The following is a 24,382-nucleotide window of genomic DNA, read 5'->3' on the forward strand; positions in this document are numbered from 1 at the left end:
GTCTCACGTAAATAAAAAAAATACGAATGAGAGATCTTTGATGTGACATTGTAAGTTTGTGACATATCGCTTTAAATTCTATATACTTACGCACAATGTAGCTTGACGTATTTAATTATTTAATAAATAAAATGAGTACGCATTAAACAGATGCAGAAATTATAAGACGAAATAAATATAGAAGTTATAAAGGAGTCACTCATAACTATTTATCACGCAAAATTGTATGAAAATGTTAACTCGCTTTTCTCGAAGCGTTTGTATGGAGACACTGTATCTATATAATTTAAGCATATCGCATTGACTGTGTAATCTGGGTACGTCACACAAGTACAAATTTTGTTTTCTTATATTTAAATTTTTATTGCCTGAACATAATTATAGCAATTTTAAACTATAATTTGTAAAATACTACCCCGTTGTGGAAGTGGGAAAGCATCCTGGTTAGAATTTTTAGTAGAGTCCGGATAGTCCAAGTCCAAGGCGGATCCGATCTTGGTGTGGACCCAACCACAGTACCAGCGGGGGAGAAGGGATTGTTACTAATGGGGAAATTAGTCCCCATTGCTATCAATATACCTCTATATAATAGGTCTACCTCCACGCGGTTTCCCCTGGAAATTATCGTGACTAATTTATCATTGAACTTGTCACAATGGGCTAACTGACCTGCCTTTTCATCGTTACCTATCATTTTTAACTGGTAACCCCGCCAGTGTATACCGATAGCGCAGGCGGGGTAAAAAAAACCACAGTACCAGCACACACATTTATCGGGATGGATAAAAACTAATATTAACATGACTTAATTTAATAAATAAATTAAAGTTTATTTTATTATTTCTTCAAATACTATCTATTAGGAATAGCTTTTATGTTAAGGCAACAGAAAACCAAATACATTAATACTAGCTTTTACCCGCGACTTCAACTGCGTGACCGTGATATATTTATTGACCGGGATTAAAAGTAAACTATATCATTCATTGCATATAGTACGTTTATAACAAATTTCATAGTAATTAGTAAAGTTGTTAGGGCGCTATAAAGTAACAAACAAACTCACTTTCATATTTAACATATTAGTATGAATTACTGGTCCTTAAATCACAGATCTCTCTAGAACAATTACTATCCCCATTCACACGTCCATATCTCAAAATCAATATAAACAAATAGGAGGCAATACTGTCCGTTCGTGAAGACTAGACGTGAACTTCCTTATTGCATTACCGTATTGGACTGAAAACGCCTAGTCCAGATATTCTCAATTTTTGGTCCGCAATGACTTTACGAAATGAAATATAATTATAATTATCTATTATAATTTCTACAATTTATTTTTTATAAAAACCGCAATTAAAATCTACGTAAATGTTACATACAGTATGTAGAGTTTAGATTAAAAAATCATGAATCATAGTCATGAAGCATTTTTATCAAAAATTTAAATAAAAAAACTGTATTAAAATTCAGAAGCTCACACAAAGAAGAAGAACACAGACAAAAACACAGACCTGCAATCTTTATGATACCTATCTTTACAAGCCGGTTCACAGCTGATAGTACGCAACACGGGATATACCTACGAAGCTTTCAGAACTTTAGGTTAATTAAAGCTATACTCTTAGAATGCAACGAAACACCTTTGAGCATGTACTCAGGGACGTGTTTTTCGTTTTGTAACAATTAACGATTAAAACATTTATTATTAAAAATAAATTGAAAATGGTACTCAATTTACTCACAATTTATTACACTAATGATAAGATTGTTATTGAACGTGATTGTGGTTCGCGTGAGTTTGCGAGTGGCACTATTGCGGCCCGCTGTTTAGAATGACTCTTTCAATCAGACAATCCGCTCCCGGCCCAATCTGGACTATTTAGCGCGACGCAATCGCTTCAATTAGGACGTGGCGGATATGCGGGCCCCTTCCTTGTGGGTGACGTGTGACGATAATATGCCGCTTGTTGCTTCGCGCCAAGGGGACAAATATATTTTTATTTAATAGTTGATTCAACATATCTAATAGTAATAATAATATAATGTTCATTTTTTTTTATAATAAGAGGTAATATTTTTGTTAAATTATGTATTAGTTAATTATAAAGGAGGTCACTCTCAAAGTTGCATGACGTTGCATGTAAAATATGAAAGTAATTGATTAAAAGTTGATCCAATTATTTTGATTGCTTTTAAATATTTGAATTCTGAAACGTTTTTGTTTTATAAATTATAACGTTTCTCTTTAAGTAGTTATTATAAACAAAACAGATTTTATCTAGTTACAATTTGTTTCCTAATACACTGTAATACAATTGTAATATAATAGATATTATAGTTGCTAATTTTAGGAATGTCGCGACCGATATGGTTCTCTTATATTGACGTATACGAAGTTTCGATTCCGTTACATTGTGTCACAAATACTTATTTATTGCATTTCTAGAAACTATCCAAGGTGCTATCGTCATTCTTTTTACAGAATAAATGGTTGCTGAAATGAAAAAGTTTCCATTTCGAATCCGTGTACCGGCCGAGAGCAAACTACAAATAGGCGTTCATAAATACATCTCACATTCAAATCTTAAGGTAATTTGTGACGATTTGGTCACTCATTTAATATGCAAGGAATATAAATCGCTGAAGGAATCCATTATACGTATAACACTGGCAGCTGCAAAGCAATATCATCTGAATATCAAAGTGCGATATGTCGCCAGTAAATCGGCTACTCTATATTCATTATTATATATGAAATATGGAGGCCGACTCTCAGCCAGTGTTCTCTTATTATGCACGTAACTTTGCGTTATCTATAAAATTATCATGGGCAAGTGTGGTGTTTACATAACGAAACTATGTTCAGGTAAGTACGTTATAATGAATTCGGAAGGAATAGAATGAGGCGTTTGGTGCATATAATTGCATAACATTGAAAAGTACTGCGCATTTGATACATATTGTAATGTTTGGTAATTTTTCTATCACCTAGACAATCGCTTATATATGTAAGTATGTAACTATGTATCATTTAATGAAAATATATCACTTAATGAGTGTTTCTTACGCCAAATTTAAACCAGGGTTTCCTACTTGTACGGTGAATTTTTTAGATTTGAGATTAAAAAATACATCATTGGATTAAAAAGTAACATATTTAAGCTAACAATGGAGGCTATTGGTTTTGAAAAAATAACACAATTTGTGCCAGTATCGTTACTCCAACATGTATTTATTTTTTTATTTAGCTACTACTACTGACCCTATGGTCGTTTGTTAATAAAAAAAAATCGGTAATGTCAAATTAAGAAGAAAACTATTTTTTAAGAAAATACTATAATTAGCAATTGATTTCACACATAAGTGTCTTTTCGTATATTCCGGATAATGAGATACCACGATTATGTATATATTTCTACTTTTTGTAAAAGCAGACTAAATAGTTATTTTGAGTGACGTAATAAACTGAACAATAAATAATCCAATTCAAAATGCACGATCACAAAAATATTTCGACTTAGTCGAAATCCATTACCGTGAATAAGTTGTAAGTTTAGATATTTCTTTATATACGATAACTATGTAAGTGGATTACTAGTTGTATTTCCTTATTACCGACTGGAGTGCTTGTAGTGGTTGACGAATGTAATTAAGTTGCAACCTCAACAGCAGGCGATGGTGTGATGGGTTCATTCCCGAGGTATTTACGGCGGTAATGAAAATATCGAGGTGGGTACGGCACGAGCGCGGTCGCCTCTAACCGCTAGCTCGTTGGTGCACTGTATACCACTTTGTTATTATTTAACTGTTACTTTTTTGCAATTATTTTGTAGGAATTATTACAGGTCGTTAAATGAATGAACTAAAAATAAAAGAATCAATGAGTGTAATTAGGTATAGTTTTATTATTTATTTTTATTGACTTCCGTATATTGTTAGCTCTAGTTATTTTGTAAGAATAATTTTTAGAAGGTTGATTGAATGAATGAATTGACATGATATATATATATATATATATATATATATATATATATATATATATATATATTTTATTAGCCGTATCTCTGAAGTGTGTGATCATTTGTTGCCGCTTTCATTTACGAGTAAGTGTTACATTTTTGGAACTATTTTGTAGGAATTATTTATAGAAGATGTAATTAATGAATGAACGAACGAATGAATGAAATATTGAAATTAGGAATTGTATTCATATACTTATTATTGATTCATTAATATTGTTAGCCATAGCTCCATAGTGCGTAATCATTTGTTGCTGCTTTAAGAAATGAATAATCATTACTCTTATATGATAATTGCACTGAGTATGTTAGCTTTTTAAATCAAAATACAGTGAACGCTATAGAGAGGTTGCTTATATAGATAAGCAATCTCTCTATAAACATCATTTTTTTATTTATTCTACTTAGCTTAGTTAGTAAATGAAATAAGTAAAAATATTTTTCAGACGGTAAGTATTTTTATACTATAATACCACTATAAGCAATTTTTCTCAATAATTTTTTTTTTAAATTGGTTCATATGATTTGCTTATATAGAACGTTTACTGTATAATATTACACGAATCGGTACATAATAATATAAATAGAAATAACAACCAGCAACTATGCAACTTTGAATGGTAAACTCTTAATGTTGTCTCATGTAATTGTAAGTTGTATAAAAAAGTATTACTCCGCTTCGTGATGGCTGAACGGAAATAAATCAAATCTGATATGTATGTAAATAAGTTACATTACATTATAACTATAAAACATATATATATAATATAAAACGTAACTGCTTTTAAAGATCACGAAGATCATTTTTCTGTAAGAAATTCAACGGACGCTGTGCATCAGAATTTCATAGTTGACAAAAGTGTATTGGAATTTCTAATTCAGTGGAAAAATTTCAAGTCATACATTTAACATAAAAACGTGTCATATCTTATTTTCAAATTCAAAACGTGACATCGGAGGGTTTATTTATAAATTTTAAAATCTAAAGGTACAGTTTTTTTAATAGTAAAGCAATTGTATGTCTATTAAGAGATGTATTTCATCATCATCATCATCATCATCATCATTACTTTTTTTTTATACAACTTAGAATGGCAAACAAGCTGATGGCCCATCTGAATGAAAGTGGTAACCGTTATCTATAGACATGAGCAGTACCATGGACATAACAGAGTATACTGTTTCGCCCATGATACCCCCCATGCGTTGCCATTCCTGAAGACTCAGGTGTTATTCCTCTGTACTCAATAAATTCACGCCATATCCCACCCTTCAAACCGAAACACAGCCATGCACACACAACTGCTTCATGGTTGAAACAGCCATTATCCGTCCTCTGCTGGATATATGCCTCCCCCATAGACTATCACAACGTGTGGAACGGTCCTGAGCCACACCTGCATCCACTGACTCCCTGCAATGCATTTGAGGTCGTTACTCACTCCTAGTAGGCGGTCGTCCTATAGTAGCATTTGCCCGTACGGGGTAGCCACTCAAAAACATTTCTTCGCCATCGATTGTCGGTGTATGTGACCACACCATTGCCACTTCAGGGTAACATTTACTTGCCTAATATTTCGTTCAAAGTATAGACCTTATTACTACACGGATAAGACAATTGTCGTCTTTATTTAATTGATTTGGGTCTAAATGATATCAACAGATCATAATATTTTAAAAAATATACTAAGTTATACAGGTCTGAGGGCAAGAAAATTGTGAAGTTTTCAGTTGTTTCATGTTTTATTTTGTTTTACCTACACTCTCTCTCTCTCGGGGTATTTTGTTTAACCGAAGTTTATCAGAGGGAGACTTTGAAATATAATTCGTGCGTGAAGCAGTTGTGTTTGCATGGCTGTGTTTCGGTTTGAAGGGTGGGATATAGCGTGATTTTACTGGGTACAGAGGAATAACACCTGAGTCCTCAGAAATGGCAACGCATGCTTTTCCATTATCATAGTCAGCTTGTACTTTGCCATTCTAAGTTGCATAAAAAAATAAAAAAAATAATATAATGCAAGCCCGTGCTTTTCCATTATCAATGTCAAGTACTAAGTGTCTTATTTATATGTAAGTAAATTTTGTTAAATTCTGCTAAATTCTTAAATTTTTTTTGATCGAGCAGTTAAGACAAGAAGGAAGGACTAAATATTGATTTAATACACGAGAAATAACTACCACGTGTAGACGTATTTAACATAGGTAACTATATATCTTCTAATTTTTTTATATGCATTTTATTTAATTCAGTAGAGCTTTTAAATATTTGTCTCTATATCATATTTGAGTCCACATCTCTCTAATCATTTACTCCAATGTAAAACCGTATCGATATTAAGCTTTTTAGATTTCAACATAGAAGGCAACTTTCAAGAGGCAAATTAAAAGAAGCAAACAGAAGAATGTTATGTCACGACACGCGATAATTCGCCGCTGTTAAAATCCGCTTCTCTTTGTTAGACAAACGATTAAAATAATAATCACGACTTCAATACACAGTAATGAGAGGTTCTCTTCCTTGCTTCATAAGCAGGGACGTTAATTAACGGGTGGAGCGTACTTACAATGTTGGCCAACTGTTTGTAAGCAAAAATGGAAATAACCGGTTACATTTAACGCCGTTTGAGGTAATTCCTATGTCAGTTTACTAATTATGTAGATATACCTGTGAACTTGCTTCCTTTGTATACAAAGTTATACAGTGGTAAAGGAATTATATAAATTTTTTTTTCGTTGTGAAATAACTACAAATTTTTGGTTTACGGATTTTTGCCTTTACTTGTGCTATATGATAATGCTTCTTGCCAAATTTCATTATTCTAGGTCAATGGGAGGTTTTGATTCCCTTTGCGAATATCAAAATATGCTATATAAACGGAACGTACGAACCATGGTCATATATTCTGATCGCGTCGATTTAGAAGCTTAATTTTCTCACTGCTTTAAGAGATTGCAGATTTGAGTATATGATATTAATTTCAACTTAATACCTGTAAGCGTTCCTAAGAAAAAGGTTTCTTTTTGTAATGAATGACAATGGAATGGTAATCTCGCCTGTGCTAACGGTATACACTAGCGAGACACCAGTGAGGGATGACAGGTGAGAATAAAAAAGCAGGTCAGTTAGCCCATCGTGATGAATGTATCTGGAATTCCATACGATGATTTTCAGGGTGAACCGCGTGAAGGTCGACCTGACAGGGTATATTGTTAGCAATGAGACTGGTAGCCTGCATTACTAACAGTCCCTTCCCCCCAGAAAAAGGGTCTTGACATGCGGACGGACGGACAGACAACGAAGTGATCCTACAAACGAAACCCTAAGCTTCCATTTTACCTTTGGATATATAGAACCTTAAAGAAATAAAAAGCAATAACCATTACTCTAAACAATAAACTTTTTTAGAATTCTTTTGTTGTCATAGTAATAACTCCAAGCGGACTCTTTAGTGGATAGACTTTGTATAGTGGACCATAATTGTCTTACTATTTGCAGATTCTAAACACGGGACGGTGTTTGGTACGATTCATTTTACTATAAACAAATATCACCTGCGCTTTAAAGCGTTTAAAATTTAAATTTTAGCGTTATTTCATGACTAACCCACGTTATTACTACTAGCGTAGTTAAGATTATTTTACAGAGCGTGGCCTTTTAAAATAGGTGTATAAGTAAGTATTCTTAGATTCGTTTCTGAACATGAAAGCTATGTATGGATCCTGAGGTAGTCGCTAGACAATTCTAGGATGCGCATGGTCAAACTCCACACTTCTTTTTTTATAATACAGGGGGCAAACGAGCATGCGGCTCACCTAATGGTATGTGACCCAATCACCCGTAACACCAGAGGCATTTTTTTCTTTTTAATGGGTGATAATTGAGTGGTAACCCCGCCTGCGCTATCGGTATACACTGGCGGGGCACCAGTGAGGGATGACAGGTGGTGATGAAAGTAGGTCAGTTAGCCCAACGTGACGAATTTCATTGGTATTAACTACGATGGGTTCCAGGGGGAGCTGCATGGAGGTGGATCTGATAGGGCGTATTGCTGGCAATGGGTCAGTTAGACTCCATTACTAACAATCCCTTCCCCCCACCAGAGGCATAGCAGGTGTGCTTTTAAATAGCCCGTGGGTTTTATACAAAAACTACGTAATCTTTGGCTATAAACACAAAAAACTATGACAATTTAAGAGATGTGGATTTTGAAAATTTAAATAAGAAATAAAAAAAATTAAATAATAATAAATAATTTTGAAATAAATAAATGAATAAATAAATTTGAAATTTGTCAAAAATGGCTTAGTATCATGTGGTATTTTTTTAATGGATGATAATGAAATGGTAAACCCACCTGTACTATCGGTATACACTGGTGGGGCATTAGTGAGGCATAAATGAAAATGAAGTATGTCAGTTAGCCAATCGTGACAAATTCACCAATGAATAAATCATGATGGTTTTCAGGGGGAATCGCGAGGAGGTCGACTTGATAGCGTATATTGCTAGTAATGGAGTTGCTAATCCCCATTACTAACAATCTCTTTCTCCCCCCCATCACGTGGTATTAGATATGCTATATACATCTACATAAAATATTAATACGGTGAATTGAGAATATACCTATTTTTTTCGGTTGTTTGAAAGTTCAAAGAAATTGTATTGTACGTACGTAATTAGTGATAGGTAATGCCTTAAATATTTTAATTACACACTCGCTTTCTACGGTTAGATATTTTAAATATAAATAGGTACTGTATATGTAAACACTTTATCTTTATTCTCAATTCAATGAAACGAAACGCACAGAGATATTTACGAGTAAAAGTAGGTAAGCAAAACAGGCATTAAACAAAGATCATGTCCGTTATCAGTAACACGATGTAGGCGTGTTGATTATTCCCAACACCTCCTATTGTTTGACAAATTCAATCACAAATGCCACATCTGACTCGAGTGACAGTAGACCGCTATTAATCTGATCAATAGGGTCAAAGATTTGATGTTTGTCAAATCATAGTGAACGTTTCTAAACGCGACACATTCACTTATTCAAGCATATTGTAATTACGTACAAGTATATATATTTGGTAATCATATTTTAGTGAATATTAGGTGTATTTCTTCATTGAAATGTTGGATGGAGGCAACACTTGCATCAGGCTTGTTAATATTAATTTTGTATTCATAAAACATTTTACTTCTTGACATGATTACATGGGTATATCTAGGTATTGTGCTGAATAATAACCGTAATAATTTGGTAAAAATAGTAAAAAAAATTAGAAGAAATTTTGCGTTTTCCTTATTAGATAAGGTCGAGAAACGATTGGCGCATCACAAATCAATTTAATAAATTGAAACATGACTGAAGGTACAATTGTATTTTTTTGTCTGCCTGCCCCCGTATTGAAGTCGGTGATTGAACTTTTAATTGGCAATAAGAGCATCCATCAGTTACGCCTTTTACGATAGTCACGTTGTCCTGATGTTGTTTAATAGTTTATATCTGTATAAGGTACCTACGTTTAGGATTTTTTGCGGAATTTAACTAGAGGGTTTAGAAATAAGCAAATGAGAATTGCCGATCATCTCAGATTTACAAACATTATAGAAGGCCTTTATCTCCTTTTCTTTACTTTACTCATTGTTTAGCGAATTGTGTTTTGAACAATTGTTTGAAATAATGCTTACGGGAATCTTTTATCACATTTTCGCTCGCTATTGACTTTAAGAAATGACTTTTGAGGATTTATCTATTATACTTTAAAACATAAATGGTCACATATACGGCCATTTCAGCAAACTTTCCGCCTGCGAACACTTAGGGTGTGTAATGACTTACGTGTCAAGGTTTTCTTTAGAGACAGAACAGAGGATTTGCAACCTTGGAAGTACTAGTCAGATTTGAAAAGATTTTTTTTGTATTTGATAGTTTATTTCTTGAGGAACGTTATAGGATATATATCATTTTCTATACGTTATATGCATATTATGATTACATAGTATAAAACAAAGTCGCTGTCGCTGTCGGTACGTCCCTATGTGTGCTTAAATCTTTAAAACTACACAACGGATTTTGAAGCGGTTTTTTTAATAGATAGAGCGATTCAAGAGGAAGGTTTATATGTATAATACTTGCATAATATTGTAGAGAAACACTGATAAATTTAGAGGTTTCTGATGTGATGTCGTAAATAAACACATTTTTTGCGTTTACATCGCAAACACTGGCTGAACACCACGAGATAAACCTAAATAACGTACTTCAGTATTGTACACCTTAAAAAGGTCAATAAAAAAGTCCGTGATGGCATATGTCTATATCTTAAGGATAATCCACAATAAGCATTTTTTATCCTTTACATTTTACGGGGAAAAATGGCTTATTTACGAAGTGATTTTAAGCAATACAGCATTAATTTTTATCCAATTAAGTACCTTACATACATTGTCCATTTAATATAGATCAATATGGTCCTTTACAGCATGTAATTTAAATGAATATTTCCGAAGATATTACAGATTTAAAATGTAGGGACATAGCAGGTGCGGTATTGCACCCGTGCGAAGCCGGGGCGGTTCGGTAGTATTATACTTATATAATATGTATACTTTTGGTGTGCCTAATTCAAAATAAATAAATACTAAAAATAATTACGATATAACTACTAACGAGCGAAGTTGCGGGATGCAGATAGTTATGATATAAAAGTAATCCAAATTAATTAGGTATTTTTAAAACGTTGTCTGTGTGTCTGTCTGTTTTCGTAATGAGGTAATCATAACGAGAACTAGGGTTCTCTTAGCCCCACTTAAAAGGTATGTTTTATTAGAATTACTATCAAAATTTAGTAATGTGATTCATGAGAAATCTGTGAAGATGCGTAGAACATAGAGATGTTGGGGGGAAAGGGATTGTTAGCAATGGAGTTTAACAGCCCCATTGCTAGCAATATGCCTTATTAAGTCGACCTCCACGTGGTTCCCCCTGGAAACCATTGTGAACAATTCTTGTTGAATTCGTTACGATGGGCTAACTGACCTACTTCATCCTCACCTATCATACTTCGGTGCCCCGCCGGTGTATACCGATAGCGCGGGTGAGGTTACCATTTCATTATCATCCATTAAAAAAAAAACATACATATGCATTGACAGTTTGTCGTAGCGTTGATTGAAAATGCAGGGAAATTCTAATTCTGTGACCACGTTTTCTATTTTCCAGTGCAGTTATGTTTATTTATTTTTTTATTAGCTGGCTTCTCTATTTTTACAAACCAAATATTTCACACGGTTTATTTAAACAGTTTATTATCAAAGGAAAGTTGCCCAAAAATATATTAACATACAGTTATTACATTAGATTTCAAATAGATATTTAAGTATAGGCCTGTTTATTGTACTAAAATATAATATATTTATAAAATATAAATGTTTATAAATGTTTGTCTATAATTTTTTTTAAACAATCTTGACAACTGACGATATTATTAGTAACAGTAGTAGTAATAATTTTATTTCTACAGTGTAAAAAATAAAAAAAAAAAAAAAATAGGTACTCTGCCAATAGAAATAGCAATTGGCAGACCAATAGCGACCGCTAATTGTGACCGGTCACAGAGGTTCACCAGCGTCTCGACTTTTGTTTCTATTCGAGAGGAAACAAAATGGCGGCTGTAAATTACCATATTTTTAGTAAAATTGACACTTTGCCATTATCTACCGGTCGGGCACCGCAGAAGTCAACGCCCTCAAACCATCCGGATCTAATTACGTCGTGTCATTAACATTACGGAGACGGCACGTCCGCCTAGGAAATGGAATCGAATCATTAGTAGTTTGATTACAAAAAAGGCTTAATAGAAATATAATAACGCTGGACGGAGAAGAAATTGTAAAAAGATTGTAGAGCGTTCCAATAATTGGTGGTTATTCGTCGATACGGTTTGGAGCGAGTAATGGGTTGGGACGTCTCGACGTGACTCCGAAGCCTCGCCCTCCTCGTGCCCCTTCTCCAGATATAACCATTTAGCGCCATTTGCAGTTCGATCTTAGGTAAATTTATTGAACATATACACTTATAATTTTTTTCACTCGTAAAAACGTCACTTTGTTCCTAATTTCGGTGTAAATAAACATTTGCTCCGATTAGTTTTAATGAAGATAAATAGATAAAATAACAAATACAATAAAATTAATAAAATACTTTGGCGTAATAGTACACCTACTGCTCTGATTTATAGCGCCAAAAACTGTAAATACAAATACGCTTAATTTTAATTAATAGTTTTGTACAAAGACTTAATTTTTAAATTTGTTAATATAATTTGTTAGTATGTTTGTTCGTTTATACAAAAATATTTATTTAAAACTGTTCTTATTATTTTGTCATGTATATAACAAAACATATTCTTTCATTGACACTATAAATGTGAAAGTGAGTTTGTTCGTTTCTCCTTTGAGCCTTACCGACTCTAGGGTATAGGCATAAATATAGATATACAGATACTCTTTATTGTGTCCTCTACAAGACTACAATAGTAAACATTATAAAACAAACAATTAAACGAAAATATTACACTGAGAAAACAATGGCCGACCTTTTCACTAAGAGCGATTTCCTTCAGGCAACTATGAATGGAGAAGAATGAATAGCTAGTTTTATTGTGGTTAATTTATATGTACCGGTTACACAGATAAAACCACAGGCATAACTCAGTTATCTATATAGGCAGTAATGTTAAATAAGATACATCAGAATGCGTGAATGTAAAAACTTTGATTGATTGTTTGCTAGTATATCTACATGTAGGCGAATAAATTAAAACATTTGGACGGTTCTGGTTTTAACAGTGTGATGAACAAAAAGATACTGGCCAATGCTCCCAAATGATACCACAGATATACCTAATAAGAACAGCATCCTTCGAAATTGTCGTTCAGTCTTTCATTAATCGATTTGCATGGAGTTTTGATCAAAAACAAATTGCGAGTTGTACCTTATCAAACATTCTGGGAATTGGTTGCCCAAATATAGATTATTATTTATTACATATAGGGGAGAGTGGGGGTGAGAACGGTGGGTAATTATAAATAATACTTCCCCCACATTACACCATCCCGCGCTTATTCAACGGACGCATCCAGCGCCCCTCAGTGTACACCAAATAGTAAGAGTGAAAGGCCACATGTACGCTGTCACGGTAAGTCGAACAATGTTTTTTGCATTTCTTTTATAATTTTTGTCGTGTCTTATAATAGGTGTAACTATCATATTTTTTAATTCAAAGGCACCATATTTTGTTATTATCATGCATGTACTATCTGCTTCCAAACCCTACCTGATTGAAGGTTATCAAAAATACTATTGAGGATGGCGGCCATTTTGATATATATTGACTAATTTGGGCAATTGAGAATGGCATCAGGCGGGTAATTGGGAACGTTTTCAATTACCTCTCGCGTTCTTAGTTTACCCCTAGTACTGCTGGTTAATTATGTAAAAATGTTTTAACTTTAAAAATTGTTTTAGATGCCTCGAAACTATATACGAAAGACTGAATCGAAATACAAAATTGAAGATCTTCGCCATGCAGTTGAAGATGTTAGAAGTAAGAAGCTCACATTAGGCCAAGCTGCTACCAAATATTCTATACCAAAATCAACATTATTCAAACAATTAAAACAAAACAAAGTCAAGACACTAAAAAAAGGTCGATCTGCTGTATTTAATAGGCCAGCTAGAAAAATATATACTTGATTGCTGCAAGACTTTTTATGGAATAACACCAAGTTCATTACGTAGAATTGTTTTTCGATTTGCTGAAGCTAATTCTTAAAAAAGCTGAAACACAATTTTAACAAAGAAACCGAAGATAGCATACAATAAGGAATGTGCATTGTACATGGTTAACAATTGGGAAACGAATAATCCAATACGAGGTTGGAGAATTTTTACAAAGGCGTACAATAAAACAGCTAACATAAGCAAGGCTGTCAGTGGATTTAGAGCCGCTGGAATTTATCCTATTAATCCTGACAAATTTAAAGACATCTTTGAGAATATGACATCTAATCAATCCTACATCAGTCAGATTCAAGAATGCGATGCTCATAAAACTACAGCTGAGCAAAGTTTAAATTTATCCGATAACACTGTCAGTCAAAGTAAAACTCCTTCTCCATCCACTTCTGTGCCTCTTACCGAAATCATTAATATGCCTATCATACCTAAAACAAGAACCACTTCTGTGCGACAGAATAAGAGACATTCTCAAATTTTATCCAGCTCATCGATAAAAATTGAACTTGAGGGAAAGCAGAAAAAAACAAAATGAGAGAAAAGCTAAAAAAGAAAAAGTTCCGAATAAAACACTATAAAAGAACATTAAAACCATAAAAAAAAATCTAAGAGTCAAGGGTAAAGGAGGGAAAAATTTAAAGAAGGCTTTGCAAGAAAATAAGTTCGAAGAAGAGTTTTTTGTATAATGTGCAACGAAAAATATGAATCTCCGCCGACAGAGGATTGGATTATGTGCGTCATCTGTAAATTCTGGGCACATGAAAAATGTAAACTCTAGGGTACGTGTGTGATATGCCAACCAAAAAAACTATAGTTTATTATAAAGATTTAATTGTGTCGTTTCTAATTACCCCATACCGTTCCCATTTACCCTTCGGGATGATCTCAATTACCCCATAGGGTATCGGGTAAAAAGAAACGACAACGTTTTTTGTTTTCGTTAAAATTTCTAATGAAACGTTGATTCTTGAGAGTTTTTCTGTAACTGATAAGTAGATAGATAAGTAAAGTTTATATTGTAATAAAAGTTGCTATATCTAAGACTTTTTTCTATTATTTTTGGACGTTGGAAGTTAAGTGTTCCCAATTCCCCCACTTTCCCCTATATACATTAGCTGACCTGGCAATTACTACTGTACTTTTTCTCCTACTGGGCCCATTTTCTCTCATCGGGATAAAAACTATTTGTCATGTTTGTATAAACAATATACATTGGGGGGAAAGGGATTGTTAGTAATGGAGACTGAGAATCCCATTGCTAGCAATATTCCCAACCAGGTCGACTTCCTCGAGGTTCCCCCTGGAAACTATCATGGTTAATTCCTGATGAATTCATCATGATGGGCTAACTGGCCTGTTTTCATCCTCATCTATCACCCTTCACTGGTGCTCCGCCAGCGTATCCCGTTAGCGCAGGCGGGGTTACCATATCACTTTCACCCATCAAAAAAAAACAATCTACATTTAAAAATTCTCATTAAATTCGGTCAAGTCGAAAATTAATGTCAAGTGAACATTTTTTTAATGTAACTTAGAATGGCAAACAAACTGACCGCCCACCTGATGGAAAGTGGTAATCGTTACTTAGAGATATGAGCCGTACTATGGACATAACAGAGTATACTGCTTCGACCATGATACTCTCCATGCGTTGCCATTCCTGAGGACTCAGGTATTATTCCTTTGTACCCTGTAAATTTATTGACATATCAAACCGAAAAACATCCATGCAAACACGACTGCTTTATGGTAGAAACATGAATGGGACAGAGGTGCCCAAGCAAATAACTTTTGTACAGTCTTCCTCTGGTGAAACATCGTGACAAGGAATTTTTTTATATTAAGACTATCAATTTAAAAAGTACATGCTGTAACTACAAGTTTGTCTGAGTGACTGGCCTAAAAAGTAGCCTATGTCTTTTTCTATATGAAATAATACGTGTATGCTAAATTTCTTTGTCTACGTAACGACCTAAGTCCTTAAGGATGACAACGAATAGGGGGTATCATGGGCGAAACAGTATAGTCTGTTATATTCAAGGTACTGCTCATGTCTATAGGCGACGGTTACTACTTGCCATCAGGTGGGCCGTAAGCTTGTTTGCCATTCTAAGCTGCATACTAAAAAAATAAAAAGAAAAAACTTCGTTTTACATGATAGGAGGTGACAAACAACCCACATTTATACTTCAATTCACATTTATATTGTTAACCATTAAAAATGTAAAGTCCTGAAATTCTGTTCTTTTCTAAACTAAATAATCAATTATTATAAGAATATGAATATCCAGTTTTTTACTCGATTTGCCCCTCGATTCTGGGAAGAATGTTTAGTCCCTCGTTCGGTCTCTCCATTTAAGATTTGTTTCGACTATGTATGTAAGAATCTTGCATATGTTTCTATAATATACATATATGTATTACTAAATACCTATGTTCTAATGACTGGCTTATTTCTGATTTTTCATTTTTGACATTTATTATTATTATTTATTTCTATAATAGTTTCTACATTGAAATTAAAAAAAAATTGCCAATAAAAATTCTCTGATGACGTAGCTCCCAAATTTATGTTTTTCTTTTCTAATTTATTTTTTGTTAATAATATACATTATTTCGAAGGCATACGAGCGTGAAGTTTCGTACCTTGTGATTACCTAGTTTTCGGCTTTTTTATGCAAGAGGAAGACGTGGTAAAGGTCGGTTTACATTATTTTTTAAGTTTAGTTTGAACACGTACAACCTTTTATTATTGTATAAGTATTTCGGGATGTTTACCTTGTATTTAGGTTTTTTTCACAAATGTTTAAGGTTTTTTTATTATTAAGTAAGTAGTAGGATGACGGTGCGTAGTACTCGTGTTTATTAAACTAGTAGTCTCGGGGGAAAGGGATAGTGAGTAATGTATAAACTAACCGCCCCATTTCTAGCAATATACCCTGTCGGGTCGACTTCATCGCGGTTTCTCCTGGAATCCATCCTCACCCATCATCTCTCACTGGTGCACCGCCAGCGTATACAGATAGCGCAGGTTACTATTCATTATCACCCACTAAAAAAATTTGTAGTCTTGAAAGAAATGATTAAGTTATTTCAAGAATAGCGAGTAAGTTAAGAATAATTTTTGGAATATATTTATTTATTCTACACTTTATTGCACCAGTTATAAAAATAAGTGAGCAATCTTCTTTGTGAGAACATTAACAAAGAAAGGGAGGGATAACAAGATTTGGAATGCTTTTTTATTATACCGTCCTTTCAAGCTTTGTTAATTTTCTAAATAGATTTTTTTATACTAATAACGCTACTATCGCTGAATTGTAAATTTTTAAAATACCTGTTTAAAATATTAAATTTAAAACAGAATGATTTAATATTTTACTTAATGACAAAATATAAACGTAATTTATTGATATTACGTACTTATTGCACCATAATTATTATGCTTGATCCATATTCTAGAATTCTAGGTAGTTTCTCAATAGGGCATAGGGTTATAGTTACAGTCATCTATTACAAACCTTCTTTACCTATTATCTAAAATTTATTTTACTTCCAGCGGTATAATGTTAGGCAAGTAATCTATTATACGTATTAAATAGCTCTAAGTACCTAAAATATACTATATTGGGGGGAAGGGATTATTAGTAATGCGGGCTACCATTACCATTGCTAGGAATATACTATGTCAGGTCGAGCTCCACGCGGTTCCCCTTGGAAACCATTGTGTTGAATTCCAGATGTATTTATCTAACTGACCTGCTTTTTTATTATTCATCTATCCCTCACTGGTGCACCGCCAGCGTATACCGTTAGCGCAGGCGGGGTGACTACTCTATTATCATCCATTAAAAAAACTGTACCGAAGATAAAAGATCAGTTTGAAGAACACTTTCCTGCGTAGTATCAATTATCACAAAATAAATATATGACCAACAAACTATACCGAATGCAAAAAGAATTATCAAAATCGGTTCAGAGTTGGCGTTTAGAGTTGTTGAAAGATATCACGTAAGATATACACACCAAAATACAGGATCGTTAACTTTATTTTTTAAATAACTTTTTAAAAATGGAGGAGGCTATTTGTATATAGTAGGGTTTTTTAAAGTGAGATCCACTTGTGTATCATGGACCCGCAGTAGATCAGTTAATTACAAAAATATTTATTAGTAAATTGTATAGTATACTATTGTATACTTTACAATTACTATACGATTTAATTACTATACAATTACAAATTTACAACGAGACGTCTCGTTGTAGTCAGGCGGCGAGTACAATAGAATCTATTCAAACTACCAATCAAAGAAAAGATTTTTTACTTTTTCAAAATTTTAGTTGTTCTTTGACAGGGGTCTGTGGAAATTTTTAAATTGTGAGTGGTCTATAACTGTAAAAGATTTAAGAAACCCTACTCTATAGGATATTAATTTAAACTACAGTATAAGGAATACTTAGTGGCTCAACTCGATTGATATGTCTTGAATTATTTACTATATGGTAAGTGGGACATATTAATCTGTTTAGATATGTCTGTTGAATTACCGCTCTAGGGGGGGGGGGGTATTGTTATTAATAGAGTTTATTGGCCCTATGATCACCACGTAGTCTCCCTTGGAAACGATCATGCTGAATTCTAGGTGTATTCATCAAGATGGGTTAACTAACCTGCCTTTTTATTTTCATCTATCATTCCTCACTGGTGCCCCGCCAGCGTATAGTATTGGTGCAGGTACCTTTCCATTATTATCTGTTATAAATTAAATCGTATCCCTAGACAAGAAGCAAGCGAAATGAAATATTGGATGTTGCTATTTTCTACTTCATGCATACACAAGCGATGACGATTTTATCGTTGGATTCGCTTGCCATTTGTCTAATGGGGCTGGTAGGACAGTTTTTCAGGTCTTAACTAACGTATGTCTTCTACTGTGTAAAGTATGATACTGCAACTGTTATGTAGTATGAAATTATTGAAATTTGGCTATGACTTGTTTTTTTTTGATGGGTGAAAATGGAATGCTAACCCCGCCTGCGTTAACGGGATACGCTGGCGGAGCACCAGTGAAGGGTGATAGATGAGAATGAAAACAGATCAGTTAGTCCATCATGATGAATTCATCAGGAATTAACCATGATGGTTTCCAGGGGGAAACGCGAGGAGGTCGGCCTGGTTGGGTATATTGCTAGCAATGGGATTCTCAGTCTCCATTACTAACAATCCCTTTCTCCCCGCCTATGACTTGGTTGGGGGCATTGAGTAAGTCACTCACTAGTGAGTGCTCACTAAAATGTCCAGCCAAATGGTGGCGTGGTGGGCCGGGTTATTGAGTTCCCTAAAATATGGTTGAGCTCAATTATAGCTGGCAAAAATGACTATTCAAAAATGCTTAAATTTAAGTTTCTTTTAATAAAAATATTTCTTTCTTTCTTAATACAAGAAACTCTTTTATTTATTTTGATCAACATTTGAGGTACGTATCGATCTTAATTGATTCCGTCCTACAATCAATCTACCTATTTACCATGATAACTTTGATTCCAGGAAAAAAAAAACCTTCTTTTGTTGTTCAACAATAAGCCTTGTTTTCTGCTAAACACGTCTTATATATTGTGTTATACAATGAAATAATTAGTTGGTTCAGTAACGGGATATTTTTTTACATAAATCTACTTCTTTGTACGTTTGTAATTTAATATTTTTTGTAATAAGCCCTCGAGTTCGAGTGGGTGGTTGAAAAAATCGAGTATTGTCTGCAAATCAAGAAAAAAGTAGGCACACACAATGAGATATCGTTTACAATATGCAAGTGATTTTTTTTCTTTAGATTTAGTATTAAGAAGGTACGTCGAGAGTAAGTTTGGATCTGGATGTTGAGAATTTTAAACTTCTATCTCTCCGGTAATGGAAAACAGCAATAACAAGCCAAATTAATCCAAGTGACGACGGTAGGCTCGCGTCCTACCACGTTGGACTATATTTCGCTGAAATATGGACACGTTATGAGCGCCTATATTTACTATAAATAGCAACAGTCAACAAATGCCTCTGAATACCCCATTAGGGATTTTAGTCGTGTGCATATTTATTTATTAAATTTACAATTGCTTATATACGTGAGTCGAGTAGTGTTTATTCGTAATCAATTCAGACTATCAAGATAAATCAATTTCAATTGAAGATTCCGTTATCTTGTTACAAAATAATCACTAGTCACATCAGATAGATTACGATCAACATAGAAAAATTGATGGGCACACAGAAATACAAAATTTGTTTATGTATTATTATTAGTAAGATAGGGTCTGAAAGAGGAACTGATGTTTATACATGAAACGAGTTTTGAATTTTGATGAAAATAGATGTATATAAAGATAGAGAGCCTAGATTGGTTATCTCTGTCTATATTTATTTGGCATAATGAAAAATATAAAAGGAATTTGAACATGTTTATATAATAGGTATTTACATATGTTATTGAGCATAACTATTATTTATGACTATAAAAAATAATAAAAGGTTCTTGAATGGCGACCCCGTATAGGTAAACGCAGTGTAGGACGACCCCCCACTAGATGGAGTGACAATCTCAAATGCATTGCAGAGATTCCTTATTATTATACGTAGTTATTAGTTATTATTTCAGCATATAATTTTAATTACGTTTTGTTTTTGGAAAGTTTTGTATGCCAATAATTAAATAAATAGATATAATTTGTTACGCAAATATTGAAAGATTGTGTCCAAATAAACAAAATCGTCTTTAATTGTGATAAAATCAGTTACTTTGATTTAAAAACTAAATCATTGATTCTATTTTAATAAAATTTCTATGCGACCAATCTGTTATTTGGAATTTGTGATTTGGAAATTTCCAAATCGGTTTAGAACTGACGGAGTTTTAAGGTAATAAACAAAAAAATAATACAACAGAATTGAGAAAGAAGGATCATTTGACGTTGAGATTTTAATAATCATTTTAACACACCATCTTTGCAAAATAGATAGGTAAAATTATCTCTAAAATTTTTACAAAATAAAAATTTGTTTCTCTTTTTTATTGATCTCCCCTATTACCTATTTAGTTATACACCTTTTAATTGTTTTTTACTAGCATTTTAGTTTTGAAAGAAAATAATACATATTAATAATGTCTTTTTATATGTGATTTTTGAAAATTGATTGAGTAGTTTTGTTGAGTTTATCCATTATAAACAGACAAGCAAATCTGACCTTTTTATAACATAAGTATAAAGTAGCGACTCGTTCCATCTTTGCTAGATAGGTAGATCTCTAAAATTTTTAAAAATAATTTCTCTTTGGTAATGTAGTTTTCTATAGGTGAAAGAATTATCAAAATCGGTTAAGTATTTTTTAAGTTTTTACGTTATAGGTAGAATAATATTTCCTGTACGATATCAGTTTAAATGTGTTGTTTTGAAGAATGTTTCTAAATATATTTTATACTAGCACGTATGGTAATTGAAATAATGATAAGTTCTATGTGATGCGATACGTGATTTAGTACAAGTACTACCTACTGATGATTCGCTCGACCGATTCTGATAAAACACCCACCGGTGTAGGTACCTATTAAATTTAAAATTCGTTCACCATTTTTTCCTAATGAGAAAACAAACAGAGGAATCAATATTTAATATGGTAGAATTAACTAATACCTATTAATTTAAATTTTAGTGAACAAATTTAATGTAGATAAGTTCAAACTTCACGAAACATTTGATGTTGCTGTCTTGTTCTATCATAAGCTTGCAGTAGCGATGGTGTGGCTAACAAAAGATAATTTTGCCAATTGTGTAAGGAGGGTCGACCCACGACGCTCTGCGTGACTACAAAAATGCTACAGGTAGTCGATGGTGATGGATGCAGTATGACCGCACATCACCAGCGAATGAATAATATTGAGATAATGAATAATTGTATAATATTTAAGTGTATCTAATTATTTAACTGCGATTACGTCAGCGTGACCGAGATACATTATATAGAAAAGTTCTCCATACAAAATATTAATACATATGTATGTTATGTTTTATTATGATTGGTTGATATGAGCCATTAAGGGGACAAAGTTAACAAACAAATAAATCCACTTTCGATTTTACACTATTAGTACTACAGATTACCCAAGTATTATTTAAATAAAAAAAAATTAAATATAAAAAACCTTTAAATAAAAAGAAACATTTAAATAAAAAAAAGTAATTTAATTAATAAAAAGTAATTAAATATTTAAAAATTAAGCGATTCATATATTCGCCAATTGGATTGTGATGATTCTTTTAACAATCAATAGAGAAGGTATACGCATTCACAACTGTGATGGCGACATACTTACTAGTTGCGTCGAAATTTTAAATCTTTGTAAAACACATTAGGTGTAAAATCCTCTTTTTGACGATTTGAATAAGTAGGCACACATTTACTAATAATGTAACATTAATAACTATTATAAATACAATATTTAAACCATCGCAGCGTGCCATCACGATCTATATTTCTTTATTAAATTAAAATAAAAAAATAAAAACTAGCAATCTGTCATTTTACACTAAGTGGGTAAAAATGATAGCTGTGTGATCCAGGCGTAGAATGGACCATTCCTTCCTTTCCCGCAGATGTCATAAGAGGCGAGTAAGGGAGCGTATTGGTCAAGGGATAGACAGCCTATCTTTAGCGCCTCTTAAAACTTCATCAAAGCTTAACTGCGGTTATCAACCTGTCTATCAAGCATGGCAACGACTGGCGAAGTCCTCTTGGGAGGAGCTTCATGGGAGACCTATATTCAGCAGTGGACAGTTAACGGCTGACAGGATGACACGGTGGGTAAAAGTGAAATCTTTAATATCTTTTTTAACGGACTGTTTTAGCATTGAAACTAAACATTAGCACAAAGAAACATAAGTTGAAAAATAACAAAAACATGTTAAGCCCATACCTGATAGTTACCTTAGTCAATTTGACAGGAAATGCGCAGCTTTTAAACACCTATTTCTTTATGAGAAATGTTCAGTTTCAGAACATCGTCTAAACTTTCAAAGCGTTTTAAAATGAAAAAAAAAGACCTCCCACAATGTGAGCCTTTTACGCTAACTTTGGAGATGTTTTTATTATCATTGCTCTTAAGACACTCAGCATCCAATGACTCCATACAAAATGGCATACCTTTGTTTTAGTTTCGTTCAGGTACGAGTAATTTTACAAAACTATTGTAAAAATCACTTAAAAATATTCACTATCTACAATGCTCACCTGCCCTTGAGTAATTCAATCATTCTACCCAACTTAGCAGGAGACTGTGTATTTCTTTATGACTTTGTTTCAATATGCCTTGTTGTTGCAATCACATACAAATTTACTTCAAAATAAAACATAAAAAAAAACTAAGGATAAAGGAACCAAGGAAACAAAAAAGAAAAAGAAACATAAATCAATAATATAAATATTGCATTTATTTCAACGAATTCTGCAAATATAATAACTGTAGATAATAATTATAATAATACTATCAGTTTACAAGGCATTCAATAATTTTTTAGACAAAATCGTCTTAAAATACCAAAGAAATTTTCCCTGGCTGGCACTGGACTTTGCTCAAACAACTATATTTATAAAAGTCATTTGAATAACATTAAATGCAGATCGCACGTAATTACTATAAAATTAAATTATACAAATTAAAATAAAATTATTGGAAGTCGTATTTGAGGCAAAGTCAAAATATCGAATGTATAGCAGTTGTATTTGACATCAATGCATATATCTACATGAAAATAAAACAAAATTGTGATAATAAAATTAAAGAACAAAAATAAACACATACATAACAAAACAAAATAACAAGCGATATGCAAATGGCATGCTATATCAAAATATATTTTTTGTGTATAAATATCGAGTAAATAACATTGCTTTATATGGTATGGTATATTTGAATTTTAAAGATCAATTGTAAGGTATGAAGGTGCTAGGGCGAGGTAAAAAATTTTAAATAATAAATAAATTAATGGCAACCCGCGGCGCGTGCGCAAGTTGCGTGCAGTATATACAGAAGAAGTCGCACGAGCGTATACGAAATATTCAAATTTGGAGAAAATATTTGCATATCGCCTAACTCCCCAATTGAGTGCCACTCTTATGTAAATACGATGAAAGAATAGCAAAAACTGCAATCGGAGACAGACTCGACATAAAAAAGTTCTTATTATTATGTAAAACACGACAAACTATTGTTATGTCTGTATGTACTTTTGTCCTTGTCGCTCTTTACATCAGCCGCGAACTAACGCTTTTTCATAGAAGTAAACTAAATAATTAGATATACAGTTATATCACAAGTTCTTAAGATGCCTCTACGAAACAAACAATATATTTACTTATATTTATATTACCTATGTAAGATATCTCGCGAAGTAAATTGACGATTAGAGCTGTTGTAAACTGTAAACTAAAATGTAAACATTAAACAGCTCAATATTTTACCTACATCTAATAGTATACTTGTACACTCTTAACTATTTACAGTG

The 24,382-nt window shown here is 33.0% G+C and overlaps 1 protein-coding gene across 3 annotated transcripts in view; it reads right to left on the reverse strand.

Annotated features, from left to right (window-relative positions):
* Positions 1-24,382, reverse strand: part of LOC113521368 (zinc finger homeobox protein 3) — a 176,104-nt gene that overhangs the window by 88,105 nt on the left and 63,617 nt on the right. The window lies entirely within an intron of this gene.

This window comes from Galleria mellonella, unplaced genomic scaffold (genome assembly GCF_026898425.1).
Source record: "Galleria mellonella isolate WM207_F2 unplaced genomic scaffold, CSIRO_AGI_GalMel_v1 utg55, whole genome shotgun sequence".
Taxonomy (NCBI): domain Eukaryota; kingdom Metazoa; phylum Arthropoda; class Insecta; order Lepidoptera; family Pyralidae; genus Galleria; species Galleria mellonella.